Raw genomic sequence first — 18,705 nt, forward strand, 5'->3', positions numbered from 1 at the left:
TTAGCGAGCCTTGGTGAGATGTTTATTCCTAATACGGTATGTTTTTGGATGATAAATATCCTGTTGACCGCCTCCGTGGCTTAGTGGTAGAGCGTCTGCCCGGAGAGCGGAGGGCCCGGAGTTCAAAAGATCCAAAAGACGTTAAAGATGGTACTTGTTGTTACCCTGTCTGGCGCTCGGCATAAAGGGGCTAAAACAAGGACTGGTCGGCTCGGAGTCAGTATACTGTGTCTGAGTGGGGTATTCATGTTAAACTGCGGCATGATATCTGAGTGAGCAAGCACAATAAATCGGCATCAGTCCGGACAAGTACAAGCAGCCACACACACACGTGCATGCACGTCGCAATATAAGTGCAATAATCATGGACGGGACGTTAAACCCACCTTCACCTCACCTCACATATCCTGTTTTAGGAATATACATTGTACTTAGAGAGTCTTGGTGAGATCAATGTATTGTGTTCTTTCTTAATTCAGTTTGTTTGGGGATTTCCTGTATTAGCAATATACATTGTTTGATAAGAGTCTTGGTGATACAGGGGCGGTCGGGTAGCCTAGTGGTTAAAGCGTTCGCTCGTCACGCCGAAGACCCGGGTTCGAATCCCGACATGGGTACAATGTGTGAAGCCAATTTCTGGTGTCCCCCGCCGTGATATCGCTGGAATATTGCTAAAAGCGGCGTAAAACCAAACTCACTCACTCACTTGTTGATACAGATATTTCTGTTTGTTACTAATACAGTGTGTTAAGGGATGTTAAATATCCTATATTAGAGACATTCATTTTGTTGAGAGAGCCTTGGTTAGATAAATGCATTTTGTTTATTCCTTTATGTGTTCATGAATGGTAAATATCCTGTATCAGGAATATACGTTGTGTTTAGTGAGTCTTGGTAAGATACATACAAACTGTGTATTCCTAATACAGTTTGTTTTGGGATGGGAAATATGCTGCATTGGGAATATATATATTTTTCACCATTATTGATAATAGAAAACACGCTTTACACAATCTCTTACATACCAACATGGCTAAGGTTTACTGGGGTGGTAAGAATGTCATTGAATAGTGAATGGTACAATGGCAAGGTGGATAGGACACACAAAAGAATAAAGGTACGGAGGAGGATATAGGATAGCAATATCTAATCTAAGTAAAGGATTGACCATTTTTCGTTTATCTTAACACTTTCAGAGGTATATATATTTTTTTCTATGTTGGAATATTTTTTTAACAGGTATAATATTTGGTTTAAGTAAGGAATACTATTTCTCTAACGGCAAGTGTTTAAATATGTTTTCGAATGAATACAAAGGTGTTTTATTTCTAGAATGCCCAGGTTAGGGTTTTCAAGTATGTTTGTTTGTTTGTTGTTTAACGCCGCACACAGCAATATTCCGAATCTATGACGGCTGTCTGTAAATAATTGAGTCTGGACAAGACAGTTCAGTGACTGATATCATGAGCATCAATTCACACAATTTGATACGATGACATCCATCAAACAATCAGCGAGCCTGACCACCCGATCCCATTAGTCGCCTCTTACGACAAGCATGGGTTGCTGAAGACCTATTCTACCCCGGATCGTCACGGGGAAGTATGAATGACACTTTATAGAGATGCAGGGTCTTCGTAGTCAATTCTTCATACCAGTAAATCATTTCTTTAATATTTGGCTTCTAGTCTCATTACAATAAATGAAAAGATGTTCCATAGTTTCAGTGTGTACTGAATGTTTCTTGTTTATATTCCACGGTGGATTTCTGATTCATATCAAAGCAATTTGACAGATATTCATCTTTGTATATGGAATATACATTCTATTTAGAAAACATTGGTGAGCTAAATACATTGTGTATATTCCTAATAGAGTGTGTTTATGCTAAATGTATTTACCATTGTATTTTGCGAGCATATTTACCATATCAAAAAACACGAACGTGATAACCTCTTTTTCATGTAATGCCATTCTTAAGTTATATCTGCGAAAAAACGCATTCGCATCTGTCAAAAGCGTACCTAAACATTGAAAGTTTTCCTGATGTACAAATTAATACATAACGTCACAAGGTCGATGATTAGTAAGTCGGACCGACCATGTAGGCAAAATGACAATTGTCTACACACACTTTGTGATAGTGATTTTCTTAAAGCACAAAAATAAATTTGTCAGTGAAGCCGTAGCGGCTATCCAGTTGTCCGCCCGTCCGTTGGAGTTATTTCCCTTTAACAAAGGGAAGTTACTCTGGTCTGTCTGGTCATAACGTTGCGAAATGCAGTCAAATGTCCCACACAGCGACAACATTAAAGAAAGTAAAATTTCGGACATATTTCGGCCAAATCGTTCTGCCATGTAGGGGAAAAGACCCAGGCTTCAGATGTCTACGCAGGTATGAAAACTGACGCCTTTACCGTCCTCGCTAACTTGTATCGCAGTTTATATCTCCATTGTTGTCAACACTTGTAAAAAACCCAGCTACATCCCAGTGAGACACAGTAAGTATCTTTGACTATTATATATTGAATAATGATAACAATTCCCCCACAAATTTGTCCAGGTCATCGATAGTTATTTCTGGCGCGATCGCCGATAGACAAAGGCGACGCCATGTTTTTTTGTAACCCATGAAAATACCTACCAAACCTTTTTATTTGCATGTTTATCCGTATATAACCTGAACGGAAATCGTATTCATCCGTTGGCTTTATCCTCCCGAGTAAGCTACCCATTCCATGAGGAAGCATGCTATTGTATTTTGCAATCAATAATTATGCAGACTCGATTGTGCATTATTGATGTTTCGGCAGCTCACATTGTATATGATCTGAACAGTGGTTTGAACGTGATTTGCTGTTGCCACTTAAAGAGGCAATGCTCGCCAGTCTGTTGTTAGGTTTCAAACTCATGCAAAACATTGTAGCTGGCGAACTGCCTCACACCGAGACATTGTATATATGTGTGTGAGTTGTCAAGGGTCTCTGCATTCACTGTTAGAGAACTGGTGACATGTAAATCAATTTCTCTAAGCGGTTTAATCACATACTTTTATCATGTATTGATTTGATATAGGTCGTCTCGTACATGTTTTCAAACTTATTCATGTATTGAAAATGTTTTTGTATCTTTGATTTTCATGCGTTAGCGCGATTATCTAATACTGGTAGATATTTCACATGCATTGATGGTCATTTTTACCACCTCAATAATTGTACGTATCTGGTTGTGGATCTTCAGTGGTACCGTTTTTTAGTGCATTTTGGTATCTACATCTCAAATATTGATTTTGTAGTTAGTTTGCTGTTTCGGGTTTTCACTATGTTTGAAAACACACTTTGTCTAGCTCGCCATTCTACAGCATCCCCCCCTACTGACCCAGAAAGGTTGCTTTCTCCGACGTCCTCGCACACTGGTTAAAACACTTGTCAAAACTCTGTGCCTTCACCCCCAGGTATTGCTAGACCGTTTACAGGTCGCCTTGCCACTGGTTGGGGTAGGTCGAAACTTTTCTCTCTGGTACTGACTTACTCCCGTGTTGAGCTGAAACGTATTAGCTAGGCTTCTATATTTCGTACCCCGTTTTCCAGTAATACGTGGATAACCAACTTTCCTGATTGTCTAGTTTATGTCAATATCATATTTACTTTTGATCAAATACCTTTCTCGATGATTATGAGTCTTGATACTGCTTAGGTCAAGTACCTTCTATTTGTGAGAAGTCTAGTATTTCCTTGACCAGTCGAAGTGTCCTAGACTTTAGTCCATAAGACTAGTTTGCTATTCTAGCGTTTTTCGTCTATTTCATTGTCCAAGAGATTTGCTTCAGGGATAAGCCCTCAGTGGTTATTTCTATCTATCTGACCCTGTTGAAGTTATTTACTCATTAGAGTTAATTGGTCGCAGCCGACGTTATTGTCTGTCTATGCATCTTGCCAATGATCTTGTCAAAGCTACTCTCCTTTTATATTACTGTTATACAGTTACATAGCTACTCAACCTGTATATTTGCTCTGATTTTATTAATCAGTGATCATTGTCAGTATAAATTAGGGTCTTGATCCTTTATAATGCCATCTTTATATAAAATTAGAGGATAGTAATAACACTATGAACTTTTACATTTTCAATTATTACTTTATTCTTGTTAAACTACACCCTGGTCTCTGGAGCACAGCTCCGTGACACTATTAATCATAACATCTGAGTAACAGAAACAGAAATTGGTGTTTAAATGATGCTAGGGCTGCCAATTTGCCCCGTCCAGTGCCCCTATAATTTGTTCAATATCTTTATGTCCGTACTGAGGAGGCCACAGGCCTATAGTACATTTATGATTTGTATATTAAGAGCAGTAGAGTCTATAACATAATATTTTTCCCGTGTCTCATTGCATGATAAATGTACATAGATACATTTTGTAAAAGTAAGTACTTGGTGTTGTTTAACAGAGATGGGAATTTAAAGAAATTTAAATTACCATGGTAATATTCAGGTATATACTTAGCCCTTAATGTTGCATAAAATGGGCATCTAAGAAGGAAGTGGTATTCATCTTCAATGTCATTCAGGACGCACAATTCACAACTGCGTTCTTCTCTTTTAATACCCGTGTGACGTCCAGTTTCAATAAATAAATCATGTGAACAACATCGAAATCTTGCTGAGAAAATCCGGATAATACATTTTAACAAGATAAATACTGTTAGGGATATAAATAATTTTTTACCATTTTGTAATAAATACATTTGTTTGATTCAGATACAGATTGAGACCAATTTTGTAAAAATATATCTTTTTAGTCTTTGTGTTAATGATCTAATGAAATAAGAATGACATTGAATATTTTGTTCACACCACACATAGCCATAAGCAACGAAACACAGCAAGTCTTTTACGTCTGGTACCCAATTTCGTTTTCTATTTTTATCAAAGAGTACCATCATATTATAACATTTTTTCGGGAACCTATAAGATGGCATATTAAATAATCGTAGCCAATATTAAATAACCTTTAGATATGAATATATATAGATTGGATGCCAGTGTACTATCTGGATACTTTACAATGAGGTCAGGATGATTAAATATCATGGCATGACAACATGTCGTAGTGAATAATAATGTAAAATAATCCATGTCAAAGTTGACAAGTTGAGTTCCCCCTATAACCGTTAAATGAAAAGGAAACACGATTAGCCAAGTGGACCAAGGGGAGGTAACTCTCAGTTGAGGTACGTTGCGCAGTTAGGTCCCTTAGTTATAGCGTGTGTTCGGTAGCGTAACTCATTTCAGAATAGTTGAGATCACGTTGCAACAGAAACAAACATTCCATTTTCTGAATGTCATTGGTTATCGAGATATAAGGGACATTTGCCTTCTACGGTGTCGCATTTCGATGTGCAGAATTGCGTCCCTTAAGGATGAAAGGATTCGCTGATCGTAGATTTTGCTTCTTAGTTTGTCAGCATCATATCCGCGCTCGTTTGTTCAAAGTGGTAAACTACTAAGACCTGCGTTCGTGTGAACCCCCATCCACCAACACCAACGCCTAAACCAACACATCTGTCATAGTCCTAAAACCACTATAATTATGGGTAAATTCTAGTGATTTTAATTGTCATAGTCCTCAAATCACTATAATTAACCCATAATTATAGTGGTTTTACGACTATTACACATCCATGATAATAAGTAATAAAAGATTGATTATATTCGCCTCGACCATAAAAGCACACACACACATCTCTACCTGTGACGAAATTAAAACACGAGCATAAATCATGACTCGATTGGATGAAAAACTCATGATAAGAGTTTTTTTGTAATTGAAAAGTGTTCCGATTCTCCCAGAAATCTAAGATTATTTCATTTCCGGCCAAACGTCTTCGCCGCGTGGCAGATCTGCTTTCAAAGCACTTGCCTCCCTTTATATGGAAGCAAAGTACAGTAATTATTCACACGAAATATTCTTAAACAGGTTAAGGAAGCGTATTTAAATGTCAACCCTTAACAACACATTCAGGTGAAATTAAAAAAAAATCATATATTTTTCTTTGACCTGACAGGAAGAAATGTATCTAATTTGCCGGTCTGCCAAACAAAATGGTAACTCGACAACGTCCTGTGAACATGGTTTGCAGCTTTGGTCTTTGGTGCCGCGAAAGTGGTGATCGTAGTAGACCATCGACTCGTGGTCCTCTGAAGCAACTGAAATGCAATTATCAAAATAACATTCAAAATCCGATTCTCATAAGTGTTTGGTTCTTTAAACGATGAATTCAAGTCTTTATTTTCTTAAAAAATGTTCATAATACCGTTTTTTTCTGAAGCCACTCCATCAATTGAAGGCACTGCTTTGTTGCTCTTTTTGGAGTTTCTATGAAAAATAATTATTACCTTTGACGAAATCCGTTAATAACAAATTCCATATCGAACACACAACGTTTCCCAATGACAGAAATCATAAACAAATACAATCCAATTATTAGTATTTGAGTTAGCGAAGATACAGTGGTATTAGGAGTATCCAAGACGGTAATATCTTCCTTGCCCGACCTACCCATAGAGATTCCGGGAAAGAATAAAGGTACCCACAAAACACGCTTGTCGTAAAGGCGACTGAATGGGTCGGGTTTTTTCAGGCTCGCTGACTTGGTTGATGCACGATTATTTAGAGATTGCCGTCATATAGCTGGATTATTGCCGCGCGTTAAACAGCAAACAATGGTTCGAATCCCCATTGCGATCGTTTCTCTGTCAATACCATTTCCGTTCTCGACGGTTCAGCAAGGACTAAAACTTGTGACGGTTAAGGCCAGTCGTCTAAGGCGCCGCGATTCACTGTGCAGAGTTGCGCCCCTTGGGCACGCCAGAAACATATGATTGTTAGTTCGAATCCAAGTTCGCCCCGAAGGTTTGTCAGCACCATACCCGTGCTCGTGGGTTTCACCGAAGTAGTAAACGTCTGAGACCTGCATCACTTCGGGTTTTCCTCCCACATTAAGCTGACACGCGTGATATAACAGAAATACTGTTAAAAGCGGCGTTAAACACAACTCGCTCACTCACTTCTATTAGATCATCCGATATCTGATGTCAAAGTGTGACAACATGATTGCCTGATCAAGGTGGTGATCGAATGGTCACAGGCCGCCGTCGTCTGGCAGAAGTTTTTTGCGGTGTTCGGCAACAAACACTTACTTTTCCATGAAATTTGTGTGAGATACAGGTGCTAACGTAAGTACAGGACATGATTACCCTTTTCGCGAACTCCTGGTGTCGTCACTGATATTTAGTGATCCATTCATGTAATTATGACCGCTACTTTGTACTTTACGACCAATGGAATATTATCGAGACTTATTATACCCTTGGGGGGCACGGGTGGCCCAGTCGTCTAAGGCCCCGCAATTCGGTGTGCAGAGTTGCGTCCCTTGGGCACGCCAGAAACCTATGATTGTGGGTTCCAATCCCGGTTCGCCCCAATTATGTTTCTAGGTTTGTCAGCACCATACCCGTGCTCGTGGGTTTCACCGAAGTGGTAAACGTCTGAGACCTGCATCACTTCGGGCTTTCCTCCCACATTAAGCTGACACGCCGTGATATAACTGGAATACTGTTAAAAGCGGCGTTAAACCCAACTCACTCACTCACTACTATACCCTTGCGTTCTATACAGACATATACACTGTTCGAATATATTGTGGGTTGAGCAAAAGTGAGGTCAACCAGGTTATCGGCTAAAATCGATTCATCAGACAGCGCAAACATCCACGTGCACAGCTCATGTTCACTCAGGGACCAGTCTGTTTCGGGTGGATTTCATTGCAGCGCCAAATTGACATTACATTTACGAGAGCGTCAAGATATGGCTGAAATATTGCCGATGTGACGTAAAGCATTAACTCACTCACTACATTTACGAGAGAAAAGGCGATGATATGATTCGTGAACCTTAGTTGAAGTGCGCTTATGAATTAGGGTGTGTATCTTTAACGCGAAAGTGGGGGCACAGGTTGTCTTCTTAGTTCCGCAATTCTCTGTGCAGAGTTGCGTCCCTTGTGCACGCCAGCTACATATGCTTGCGGGTTCGAATCCCGATTCGCCCCGACTATGTTTCTAGGTTTGCTAGCACCTTACGCGTCCTCGTGTGTTTCACCAAAGTGGTAAACGTCTGAAACGTGCATCACTTCGGGATTTCCTCCCACATTAAGCCGGAAGGTCCAGGTAGAGAAGGGGCGGTCGGGTAGCCTAGTGGTTAAAGCGTTCGCTCGTCACGCCGAAGACCCGGGTTCGATTCCCGACATGGGTACAATATGTGAAGCCCATTTCTGGTGTGCCCCGCCGTGATATTGCTGGAATATTGCTAAAAGCGGCGTAAAACCATACTCACTCACTCACTCCAGGTAGAAAATAGGTCTGATGCATAACATTCTTGCCGTAAAAGGCAACTGTGCTTGTTGTAAGAGGCGACTAACGGGATCGGGTGGTCAGGCTCGCTGACTTGTTTGCTGCATGTCATCGTATCCCAACGATCGATGCTCATGATGTCAATCACTGGATTGTTTGGTTCAGACTCGATTATTTACAGATCGCCGTCATATACCTGTAATATTGCTGAGTGCGGCGTTAACCTGAAATTAGTCATGCCTTTGGAGCATTTCATCAGAATGTGCGAAAACATGGTATACAGATTACAAATTCCAGTTCGCACCGTTTCATGCACATTCAAACGTTCATGCGGTTGAACTCTCGTTTCTATTGGTGGAGTTTCATAAAGATGCAAAATATGAAGCTATGTGTCATATTATCTGTTACATCTATCTACAGTTTTACCAGGATTAAACTCGTTCAATACTTACCCTTTCGTCCCTTGTGTACCTCTCTCTTTTCTGGAGACTCATAATAATTGTCATATTCGCATGGAAGTTTGGTCATGTGTACGTCAAGCTGTCTTGTTAATTTTTTAGATGCGACGCGTAAGCCATTTTGTAATGCACTTTCATTTTATTCACACATATTTTCTGAAACCCATTTCCTTGCAAAAACGTTAAAAAACAATAATCATATATGACCATATAACTGTCTAAATTATCAATTGACATCGGAACATCGAAATTCATTCAAACGGGAGCAAAAGACGGAAATTGCAATAAGATAGTTAAACATTTAAGAAATGCGTTCCAATATTGTACCAACCCGGTCTAACAAAAACAACTTTCTTTTATTCGAGTTTCTGTTAGAAAAGCAGTACGTGATAGAGAACGGTTTGGCGATAGGCCTTCATCAGCTAATTGATCTACCACAACACAGCATCGGACTGTTGTCAGATGCGGGCGGTTAGGGTATACTTTTCATCTCAAATTACTTTTCAAACGTAACAAACCGATCGAAGTCCCTGCCAATTAAGACAGAGAAATAAATTGGGGACATTAATCACATTTGTCTTGGAGAATCCAGCTGTTCCTATGTGGGAGACGTTTGCTTCCATCGAGAGGTTTTGGATTCGCCCACCAATGGAAATGGTCACGATCGCATTCTGTGCATTCATCCTGTTTGACATAAAAATGAATTTGACACAATGGTCGGTTCAAGTTAGTCACTGCTTGGTCTTGGGTCTTGGACTATGTTGTCTGATAATGTTCTCTGGTGAACAGATGAACATGCAAAGCTGCATGGTCAACAAATAGGATGATATAAATGTTATGGTCAACAAATAGGATGATATAAATGTTATGGTCAACAAATAGGATGATATAAATGTTATGGTTATCAATGTATGTTCTGTGTGACATGATTCCCAAACCTCCGTTCTAAGTGACATGATTCCCAATGATTCGCTCCATGAGGCATGATTCTCAAACTTCCGTTCTATGTGACATCATCCCCAAACCTTCGTTCTATGTGATTCCCTAACCTCCGATCTAGATCATGATTCTCAAACCTTCGCTCTTTGTGAGATGATTCTCCAACCTTCGCTCTATATGACATGCTTCTCAACCCTTCGCTGTATCTGATATGATTCCCAAACATTCGCTCTGACATGATTCCCAAACCGGGGTAGAATAGGTCTTCAGCAACCCATGCTTGCCATAAAAGGTGACTATGCTTGTCGTAAAAGGCGACTTGGATGATGCAGGTCATCGATCCCAATTGTCTGGTCCAGACTCGATTATTTTACAGACCGCCGTCATATAGCTGTACTATTGCTGAGTACGGCGTAAAACAACAAACCAACCAAACCCACCCAAACGTTCGTTCCCTGTGACGTGATTCCAAGACCATCGTTCTCTGCGACATGGTTTCTAAACCATCGTTCTCTGACATCGTTCACATTTGTGATATAACTAATGAATCCTTCATTCCATGTGACATGATTAACAAACTCTTCTCTTATGATTCATGGTTTATGATTATGATTCATAAACCCTTCGATCAGTTTGTTATGATTCCAAATCACTGCGGTCTATATTTTATAGTTCTGAAACCCCGCTTGTACGAAACATGATTCAATATTCAAGGCACATGAACACCTTTTGGGTAATGTATACTCGACTTCATATAGATGTCCGGTTATCTCCGGAAGCAACGTCATTTTCGTCAAAATTGTAAGATGTGAACAATCCATCCAAATAGTGCCTCATATTCAATCCCGAAGACCATGATCACATAGATATGACACCCGGATTCCTATTTCTCTTTCACCTTTCGATATTCTATTGATTCAAGAGGAAGTATTATGCATTGTTTGATAACACAGGCGATCATACCGTGTATAATATTTGTATACAAGTATGTCATCATACTTTACCTTGAATTTTAAAATGGAAAATGGATAAACTCCGACATATTAGAAAGTAAAATTGTATAGTATTTACTAGGGCTGGGACGAGTCCAAATTTACTACCCGGGTACCCGCTGTTGGTGTCAAGAGATACGTACAAAATGTCCCTTTAAAACGATGTGGTCATGCATAGGCTGAAGTTGACTGACGTTTTAGCTTTGTTCAAACATATCTAAGTAAGAAGGAACGTGTTCATAGTCATAAAGAAATGCGAACATTAGAGACTTAAAATCGTGTAACCCTGTAGTTATATAGTGAATTTTTGTCATGAAACAATATATCACGTGACTAACCACGGGTCCGGGTAGTCCTAGTATTTACTAGGCCTGGGACGAGTCCAAATTTACTACCCGGGTACCCACACCCCAATAACCCGACCCTAACCGGGGACCCGCTGTTGGTGTCAAGAGATAGGTACAAAATGTCCGATTGGGAATAGTTTGACAGTAGCCAGGGCAGAATGTTTTTAGATACACATATAAAACGATGTGGTCATGCATACGCTGAAGTTGACTGACGTTTTAGCTTTGTTCAAACATATCTAAGTCAGAAGGAACGTGTTCATAGTCATAAAGAAATGCGAACATTAGAGACTTAAAATCGTGTAACCCTGTGGTTATATAGTGAATTTTTGTCATGAAACAATATATCACGTGACTAACCACGGGTCCGGGTAGTCCTTTGGGTACCCGGGCCCTACTCAGTACCCACCCGACCCGGGCACCCGAGTTACCCGTCCCAGCCCTAGTATTTACGTTCAGGAGTCGACGTTAATCGTTTTATGTTTGTCAGTGTCCTTTCAGTCCTAATAGATGCTGAGGTCTCGTTTATAGTGATATTATATTTATTTTATTATTTTCATGGACTCGTATGTTTGTAGTACGAATTTCAACTTCTGAGTTAGAGAAATCCATGTAATTGGTAAAAAACTACAATGCTAATTTGTGTCTGGTTTCTCGCTCGCCCTCGTCAAGGTGAATGGCATGAATACCAAATGAGACGTCCTTCGTCTCGTTATGATGTTCATATACAGATGTGCGCAACACACGGCCGTCAACTAAATCACAAGTAATTAGCAAGGGAGGAATTATGATTGATGGCAACTTAATGAATATTCATTGAGGGTCGCTGATCGGAAATTTGTCTTTCGAAGACTTGTGGGAGATTAAAATTCAAAGGTGTTGGAATTTAAGATGGTTGGTTTCAGTGTAATTCATCACTCTGAGATAGACTCGGGCTAGCAATGTGCAAATATTCTCTCATTGACTTAAAAAAGATCGCAGGTCGACTTCCATGTTAGGAACCCACATTATTCACACCATCGTATACATGGTAATGACAAATCGCCCTGAAATTATCATGATTTCCAATGAATAATTTGATTGTTATGTTATATTTGATACAGTCCAATAGAGTATTGACTTGTGTCTGTCTCCTCCGTGTACATACTACCTTCCCTCTTCTCGGCCTGTGTTCTCTCGGTTCTCGACCTGTTCTCGTCATGTCCTTTTCAAGTTCTCGCTCTATTCTCTCCTTGTTCTTGCCCCGTTCTTTCCCGGGTCTTGTCATGTGATCTCTCTTCACACGACGTTCACCCGTGTTCTTCCCTTTTCATTCCCTGTTTGCAATGTTCTCGTCCTGTTGTCGCTCTGTTCTCACCTTATTCTTTCCCCTGTCTTACCCTTTGATTTCCCTGTTCTCTCCCAGTTCTCACCCTTTTCGCACATTTTACTTTCCCTTTTCTATCACTGTTCTCGCACTTTTCTCGCCCTGTTGTCGACCTATCAATTCTGTCCATTCGCCCGTCCTGTATTTTCTCTGTTTTTGCCCTTTTCTCGATCTGTCCTAATTATTCTCCTCCTCCTCCTCCTCCTCCTCCTCTAACCAGCTAGGGACACACACTATTCGCATGTTGCAACTCCTTTAAAAGTGATAATTTCACCCAAGAAAAAAACTGAGGAAAATGAAGATTGATGCGTGTTTCGCCCTGAAATTGTCATGATTTCCAATGAATAATTTGATATTGTTACATTTGATACAGTCTTATAGAATAATTACTTGTGTCTGTCTCCTGCGTTTGTGCAGATGTACCTACCACTTCTTTCCATGTTCTCGCTTGTTTTTCTTTCGGTTCTCGCCTTGTTCTCGTCATGTCCTATTCATATTCTCCTCCTTTTATCTCCTTGTTGCCCCGTTCTTTCCCAGGTCTTGTCCTGTGATCTCCCTTTTCACGCAACGTTCTTTCGTGTTCTTCCCGTTTCATTCCCTGTCTGCAATGTCCTCGTCATATTGTCGCCATGTTCTCGCCCTCTACTTTCCCTTAGATTTCCCCCTTCACTCCCAGTTCTCCCCCTTTTCCTTCCCTGTTCTCCCCACTGCATTCCCTTTTATTTCCCTTCGATTTACCTGTTCTCTCCCAGTTTTCACCCTTTTCCTTCCCTGATCTCCCCTCTTTATTCCCTTTTCTTTCCCATTGATTTACCTATTCTCTCCCAGTTCTCATCCCTTTTCTTTTCCTGTTCTCCCCTCTACTTTCCCTTTTCTTTCCCTTCGATTTACCTGTTCTCTCCCAGTATTCACCTTTTTCTTCACCTGTTCTCAACCTCTCCTTACACTTTTCTTTCCCTTTGATTTCCCTCTTCACTCCCAGTTCTCACCCTCTTCTTTCCCCGTTCTCCCCTGTTCTTTCCCTTTTCTTTCCCTTCGATTTACCTGTTCTATCCCAGTATTCACCTTTTTCTCCCCCTGTTCTCACCCTCTACTTTCCCTTCGATTTACCTGTTCTCGCCATGTATTCACCTTTTTCTTCCCCTGTTCTCACCCTTTACTTTCCCCTTTCTTTCCCATTGATTTGCCCGTTCTCTACCATTTCTCACTCTTTTCGCACCCTTTACTTTCCCCTTTCTATCACTGTTCTCGCACTTTTCTCGATCTGTCCTAATTATCCTCCTCCTCCTCCAACCTGCTAGGGGCATGAACTATTCGCATGTTGCAACTCCTTTAAAAGTGAAAATTTCACCCAAGAAAAAAACTTAGGAAAATAAAGATCGATGTTCATTTTTGACACTTTTTCAATGTTATATTTCACTTTTATCATCATACGTTTCAATGGGGAAAATTACCGAAATGGTCCCTTAAAGTTTCATAAATGTTTTTTTATTCAAACGATATATCTTCGTTACGTTTTGTCATGTCATCTTCAAAGCGGCCAGGGTTAAGGCCAAGGACCTCCAAATCGTCGCAAAAAACATCCGATAATATTATCGATATCGAACTTGTATGATTCTTCATTGTAAACAATCAGAATCAAGCACTCGTCAACGTCATGGTAGAATATCACCTAATTCCCTAGAAGTTCAGAGAGCCCTCGTTATTCCGGACCCCGCCAATCTGAAAATTCCTTCGTCCGGACAGGATCTTATGTTACTCCACACTATGACACGTTTGTCAGGGTATTCTACAATTCGTTAACTGTATGCGGCAAGGTGGTTAAAGCTGTTCAATTGTCTCTGCAGAAATATGTCCCTCAGCTTTCAAGATCCTCTGGTCGTGGGTCGAGTCCCATATGCGCGGGGGCATGGGTGGCCCAGTCGTCCAAGGCGCCGCGATTCGCTGTGCAGAGTTGCGTCCCTTGGGCACGCCAGAAACCTATGATTGTGGGTTCGAATCCCGGTTCGCCCCGATTATGTTTCTAGGTTTGTGAGCACCATACCCGTTCTCGTGGGTTTCACCGAAGTGGTAAACGTCTGTGACCTGCATCACTCCTGGCTTTCCTCCCACATTAAGCTGACACGCCGTGATATAACTGGAATACTGTTAAAAGCGGCGTTAAACCCAACTCACTCACTCACTCACACACTCAATCACTCACTCACTCACTCACTCACTCACTCATATGCGCCCTTATTATGATCCGGGATTTGTCATCAGCATGTTCACAGGTGTCATCGTATTCTGATTGCATAGATCGAAGCTCATGATGTCAGACACTGAATCATCCCCCACCCCAACCCCAACCCCATCCCCCTCACCCCAACCCATCCCACCCCTATATACAAGACACAAAACTCAATTACCTTCTTACCATAGACTACTTGTTGGAGATATTGAGTGAGTGTGTTGGTTTTCTGTCGACGCTTTGAACAGTATTTCCACTTAGTCACGGCATGTCAGCTTAAAGTTTGACAAAAACCCGAAGTGAGGCAGGACTGAGATGTTTACCACTTTGGTGAAATCCACGAACAGAGGTATAGTTCTTGCAAAACTAGGGACATAATCATCGCGAATCTGGGATTCGAACCAACGACCATAGGTTTCTGGTACGCCAAACAGACGCATCTCTGTACAGCTCCGCCTTAGACGGCCTTGTGACCCCCGACCCTGTGCTTGTGACCCCCGACCCTGTGCTAAATACAGCTGACGTGTGAAGACGATTGCAATTTAATATATATCCGTCCACTACAACAATGTGTAATTTCATTTAAACTTCCGAAGGGTTAACGTGATGACCAAGTCCATTTATCAACAAACATGACCTTTGCTTACAGGCGTGTTTCCCGATGATGGTCATCTGCAGTGAGCCTGTGTCCACTCAACCCTGAGTCTGGAGTGGTCAGATGGTTTAAAACTGGACAGGAGTGGACAAGACAAAGTCCAACTGGTCTCGTCCGCTGTCAGTGTCAGAGGAATAGTAGCATATTTATCGCTGTCTGGTAGAAATTAGGTGGCATTGTCTCAAAGCTGTTATCTTGTTCAACAAGGACTCTAGTTTAGGTTAGAAAGATTTAAGCTGTTAACAAATTTTGAAAGAGCACCGGCTTGCACTGAAGTGCGTGTTTTGTATCTTGGTGTCAGTTTCGGACTTAATCAGTTCCGAGGACAACGTCATTTGACCGCCGGCCGGCCAGTATATCATTCTATCACTTCCGGTGTCACCAATCACCTTGTCAGCTGTTTTCTGTAACTTATCGAACGGTCGAACATCGATTTTCTTGTCATATATTTAAAATTATTATCACACAGAATATTTGTATTTTTATATGACGTTTAAATTTGCTTTTGGATATGGTTTTGAAGTGTTGAGAGCAAGTAGACATGTTTGACAACTTGACAAGTGACAATTGCCGTGCAATAAGCACCAAGGCAGGTGGTACTCCAGGGCCTGAAGAGGGACTTTATCATTCATTATCCTGTACTAGTTACTGTATTAAGGCTCCGTATATCCTTTTTTTCCTGACGAATACTGTTATGCACGTCTAATACCCATACAAAGACATTCTCTATGACAGTTAATCTGAGCATCAGTTGATCGTGACGTCTTCACTTGACATCTTTGGTATCAGCTATTGTCCATAACAGTGTCACGAACACTGTTGAAAAAAAGAATAGACTATGCACACTGAGTGAGTGAGTGAGTTTGGTTTTACGCCGCTTTTAGCAATTTTCCAGCAATATCACGGCGGGAGACACCAGAAATTGGCTTCACACATTGTACCCATGTCGGGAATCGAACCCAGGTCTTCGGCGTGACGAGCGAACGCTTTAACCACTAGGCTACCCGACCGCCCCGCACAGTGAGTGGGTGCAAGGTCGAGGGAGTGAGTGGGTGAGTGAGTGAGTGAGTTTGGGCGACGCATTTAGCAACATTTCAAGCCATATCACGGCGAGTGACACCATAAATGTTCTTAACACATTTTATTCATGTGAGGAATCGAACCTGACTTTCGGTGTGACGAGTGAACGCCTTAACCAATAGGCTACCCCACCGCCCCTTTAGTTGTAAGAGTAGTGAACTATATTCCCCACCTCAGCAGTGAAATCGAACACCCAGCTCAACACATATATCAACTCCTCGGTTACCGAGAAAGTCCGCTCGCTGTGTAACCGTATTACCATCAAATCGGAATTATAGGGACCTGATCGTTGCTCGCACAATCAACCACTAGTTTGTCTGGTGTAAACTCGATTACTTTTCGCGTGATTTACGTGAAATGTGATTTTGCTGACAGCTGCATAAATCGCACTCACTCACTGAAGACAAGTTTTCACTCCTGTATCAGATGGCGGTGACACCTGGTATTCACATAGGACGCCCAACTGTGTTCAAGGTAAAATTAACATAAATACAGTGAGACCCCTTTGATCCGAACTTTACTTTTTTCGTGAAATCATCCGGATTAACGATTTTATGGATTTATGAATTATGGTAAATAGCAACATCTCTTATCAATAATCATCCAAAAGAAATGATGTTCAATTTAGCAGGGTCCGGGCTAGTGAGTTTTGAGTATATCTCTACTTTTGGGATATCACAGTTTGAACAACTCCATGATATGTCAAACCTTTTATAACTGATGCACTGTTATAATATACAGGACATTAAGAAATATCCTTTTATAAGCAATACCCACTATAACCAGAGTGAACATTTCTGTATTGTCTACCATATCTACCACATGTCTACTATACCTCTTCCATATCTCTACCATATTTTACCTGTCTCTACCATATCTGTACCCTGACCCCACCATCTCTACCATATTTTACCTGTCTCTACCATATCTGTACCCTGACCCTACCATCTCTACCATATTTTACCTGTCTCTACCATATCTCTACCCTGACTCTACCATCTCTACCATATTTTACCTGTCTCTACCATATCTCTACCCTGACTCTACCATCTCTACCATATTTTACCTGTCTCTACCATATATCTACCCTGACTCTACCATATCTACCACATGTCGACCGTGTATCCATTATATATCTAGCATGGCGCTACCCATTCTACTATATCTCTACAATGTATCTCACGTGTTTCACATATATCTACCCTGTCACTACCATGGCTATATCGTGTCTCTACCATGTCTCTACCATACCTCTACAATGTCTCTACCATGTCTCCGCCTCTACCATGACTCTATCGTGTCTCTACCATGTCTCTGTCTCTACCATACCTCTACAATGTCTCTACCATGTCTCCGCCTCTACCATGACTCTACCCTGTCTTTACCATACATTTACCATACACCCACCACGTCTCTACCATGTTACGAAACAGTAGCCTTGCATTGTTTCCTACTGCACTAATTAGCACAGGGACCAGGCATCTGAGCGGCTCCATCAGGAGTGTGTAGTCCTTATCTGTGGGGGCAGAGGTTTATCTCCTCCATTCATTAGCCCCACGATTTATGCTGGCCCCTGTCAGAGCCTACCCCGTGTCAGACCCAAATTACGACCCACGTCGATTGGTAAAACATTACGATAAGTTTTGAGAACGGCACAGGCCTTATACAAAGCTTCATCGATGCGGCGAGACTTTTGTTGGATATCATATCGATTTTTGTCTTCTTTGTCATTTTATGTTGCAATTATAAACTGACCTAATGACAATGGTATTGATGACAATCTCTTTATTTGCACTTGGTTGACGGTTCCGTGCAGGTGCAAGCAATTATATCAAGCCTATATCAAAATGTACTGACCATTTCTTTTCGTATGTGATTATGCGGGTGAAGGGAATTTGTTCAATAAATAATATTGTATTAAGAACGAAATACAGATATTCCTAAACCCAGCTGCTTTGTGCATTAAATATAACGCATTCCAAATTTAATGTCTTGAAGAATATGTTCTAAAAGTATCTCAAATCTTCTCAAACGATTATTTGTCCGGAATTAAATTAAAAGATGTCATTGCTTTTTTGACTCGATACTGGTTGTCATGACACTTCACGGCATACTGTTTCAAGTACAGGACACACCTGGAACGTTTTCTGAATCTTATGATCAAAATACGGATTCTAAACACAATCCCCCAGCGAGTCAAGAAGTACATTATATTCTATACATCAT

This window comes from Haliotis rufescens, unplaced genomic scaffold (assembly GCF_023055435.1).
Source record: "Haliotis rufescens isolate VD_foot unplaced genomic scaffold, xgHalRufe1.0.p SCAF_4, whole genome shotgun sequence".
Lineage (NCBI taxonomy): Eukaryota > Metazoa > Mollusca > Gastropoda > Lepetellida > Haliotidae > Haliotis > Haliotis rufescens.